This window comes from Aotus nancymaae, unplaced genomic scaffold, assembly GCF_030222135.1.
Source record: "Aotus nancymaae isolate 86718 unplaced genomic scaffold, 86718_ANA_hifiasm-v0.15.2.pri h1tg000004l, whole genome shotgun sequence".
NCBI lineage: Eukaryota > Metazoa > Chordata > Mammalia > Primates > Aotidae > Aotus > Aotus nancymaae.
Genome location: NW_026988415.1, coordinates 29,738,285 through 29,741,803, shown reverse-complemented (window position 1 = coordinate 29,741,803; position 3,519 = coordinate 29,738,285). Strand labels below are relative to the sequence as shown.

Genomic DNA, 3,519 nt, shown 5'->3' with positions numbered 1-3,519 from the left:
AACAGTCCTGCAGGATCTGCTCATGTACCCCAGAACTTAAAGTAAATTTTTTTTAAAAAAAGAAAAATATACAGAAAAAGTAGAAAAAAAGAATTTTGGGGCCACTGCAATGGAATAAATATAGTTTTGCATTGTAAGGACATGAATTTTGGGGGCCAGAGTAGAATGCCGTGGTTTGAATGTGTCCCCTAATATTCATGTGTTGGAAACTTAATTCCCAATGGAACAGTGTTGGGAGGTGGGACATAATAATAAGTGATGAGGTTGGCCAGGCATGGTGGCTTATACCTATAATCCCAGCACTTTGGGAGGCCGAGGCAGGCAGATCATGAGGTCAAGAGTTCAAGACCAGCCTGGCCAATGTGGTGAAACCTGTCTCTACTAATAATACAAAAATTAGCCAGGCATGGTGGCACATGCCTGTAGTCTCAGCTACTTAGGAGGCTGAAGCAGGAGAATTGCTTGAACCCAAGAGGTGGAAGTTACAATGAGCTGAGATCACGCCACTGCACTCCAGCCTGGGTGACAGAGCAAGACTCCATCTCAAAAAAAAAAAAAAAAAAAAAAGTGATTAGGTCATGAGGGCTCTACCCTCATTAATAGATTAATGTCATTATCTCAGGAGTGGGTTAGTTATTGCAAGAGTCGCTATGTTATAAAAGCAAGTTTGGTTCTTCCTGTTCCCTCACTCATACCCTCTCTTGTCCTTCTGCCTTCCATTATGGCATGATGCAGTGTGAAGGCCCTCATCAGATGCTGGCTCCATGTTCTTGGACTTCCCAGTCTCCAGTACCATGAGCCAAACAAATTTCTGTTTATTATGAATTACCTAGTCTGTGGTATTCTGTTAAAGCAACATAAAACAGACTAGGACACTGCCTGTTTCAAAACCTCCAATGGCTTCCAGTTGCATTTTGTATATTGTCCAAGCTCTTTACTTTGACCTAGTAAGATAGAGCAGCCCCTACCAAAATATCTGATCTTATCCTATACTATGTTGTTTGTTTGAGATGCTTCCAGCTATAATTTGTTCTCTCTTCATGGCCTTTGCACCCTGTGTAAAATGTTCTCTCATCATCTTTCTCATCATCCATGTCTCAGCTCTAGGGTCAGCTCCTCAGAGAGGCTTTCCCTGGTCATCCCAACTAAGTAGCCCCCTACTCTGATAAGTATCTCATCACATCACCCCGGTTTTGTTTTTCTTTTATTTGTTTTGAAGGGGGGCGCGGTTCACTCAAGACCTGGGCTGTGGCCAGGTCAAATGCCTGCTTTATTCAACAGGAAATGCCCAAGTGGGACCCATCCCCACCTTTCACAGTGTAAAGTGAACGGGGAGCAAGGCAGGAAGCTAGAAAAATAAGATATGGATCCAGACGATCCAGAAAGACCCTGCTAAGTCAGCTTAAGGCCAAGACTGGTCAGCGTGAGAGAACAAAAGAAGTGACAGAAAAGCCTTGGGCAGCCTGAGCCACGATGGGCCTAGCGGGAGTAGTTGGGACATTCATGGGGAAACAAATCCCAGGCTTGATTAAAGGCGTCCGCAACAGCCGGCTCCACGGGCCCTTCCTCTGCCACTGCCAAGTTCTGCTCCAGCTGCTCCAGGCTGGACGTGCCCAGGATGACCACATCCCTGTGGGCACCCTGCAGCTGCAAGTGGTGGTACATCCACTGGAGGGTGTCGGAGGTCATGCTGGGGGCACTGGCACCATATGCAGCCTGCATGGCCTTCTCCACCAGGGCAGTGGCCTCGAAGTGACGCTCCTTCCAGAAGCGATTCCTGTAGGTCTCAGCCCAGCTATTCACAAAGAAGCGACCCACGGGCTGTTTCCTGTCCTTGTTCTCATACTGGTACTTGCTGGTCAGCAGGCTCCCAGCCAGAGGCTTGTAGGCATAGAACCTCAGTCCAAAGTGCCTGAGGCAGGGGAAGAGCTCCGTTTCCACCTGCCGGGTGGTGGCATTGTACAACCCTGGTACACAGTGGGCAGGATCTAGCCATTGCTCTTGCAGAGGGTACAGATCTTGACCACTTCCCAGGTGGCATAGTTGGAGAGGCCAAGCTCAACGAACTTTCCCTCCTGGTGCAGCTGGTGGCAGGCACACAGAGTCTCTTCCACTGTGATGCCGTGGTCAGGTGCATGTAGGTAGAAGAGGTTCACTCGGGGACACTGCAGCCTCTTCAATGACGTTTCCAGTTGGGACCGTACACTGTCAGGCTTTAGTGATTTTCTGTCCCAAGGGTTGGCCTTGGTGACAAATTTCACTCTGCAGTCACTGCCGCCCAGTCCCAGCCCCAGGCTGCCCAGGATGGTCTCAGACTGTACATGAAGGCCGTGTCAAGCTCGGTGTGGCTGCACTCCAGGAAGGCGTGCACTGCTGCAGCGCTGGCAGACGTATCCATGCAGCGTTCCATCTCCATGGTGCCCAGCACCATGACGGGCCAGGCCAGGACACCCAAGGCGGCCTGCAGTGGTGGTGGACAGGACATGGCAAGCACGCGGGCCTCGGGTGGCAGGGAGCAACATGTGCAGTGGACGGCAGCATGGGGCATGGTGCGAGGCGTGGTGATCAGCACGGCTGTGGCGCCTGCCCATCATCCTGTTTTATTTTCTCCCTACCACTAACATTATCTGAAATTGTCTGTCGATTTATTGTTTTGCTTATTATTATATATCTTCAACACCACTAGATTATAAACTTCATGAGATGGCAACCTTATTTGCCTTGGTCCTGCTGAATGTCTTGCAACTAGCATGGTACTTAGTAAGTGCAAGTGCTCAGTGGATATTTGTTGAATGAATGAGTCAGGATATGGACGGGAGTTGTTGAAACCATGGGAAATATATGATCATATGATCACCTCAAGGAGAGCCTGAAGAGTTAAATGTGGTTTGTAAAGGAACGAGCAGAGGAAAGAATGGCTACAAAGCAATTTGGAGAAACAACCAGGGTGGTAGGAGGAGAAACAGGAAAGTGTGATGTTACAGAAGGCAAGCCTACTTTTCTCCCCAGAAGCAACCAATGCTAACAGATGGGTGGGTATCCTTCCAAATCGTGTTCTATATATTTACATACATTCACAAATGTTTATATTACGTGCATATGTAGTTTTGGTTTTTATATAAATGAGCTCATAGTACATGTATTATTCTATCACTTGCTTTTTAAAAAAATAACAGCTTTATTGAGCTATAATTTGCACATTACACAATTCACACATTTAAAGTATACAGTTCAGTTGTTTTTAGTATATTCATGAATGTGTGCAACCACTGCCATAGTCAATTTTTAGAACGTTTTCATCACCCCAGAAAGAAACCCTGTATCCTTTAGCTATCGCCTCCTTATCCCTCAACCCCTAGCAACCACTAATCTACTTTCAGTCGCTATAGATTTCCCTGTTCTGGACTTTCATATTAATGGAAGAATATGTGATCTTTGTGACTGGCTTATTTTACTTAGCACAGTGTTTTCAAGGTTCATCTATGTTGTAGCACGACTCAGAACTTCATTCTTTTTATT

At 46.7% G+C, this 3,519-nt stretch overlaps 1 pseudogene; it reads right to left on the bottom strand.

Moving 5' to 3' along the window:
* Positions 1 to 1,479: 1,479 nt before the first annotated feature.
* On the bottom strand, positions 1,480 to 2,548 carry LOC105733751 (aflatoxin B1 aldehyde reductase member 2-like; annotated as a pseudogene).
* Positions 2,549 to 3,519: the final 971 nt, after the last annotated feature.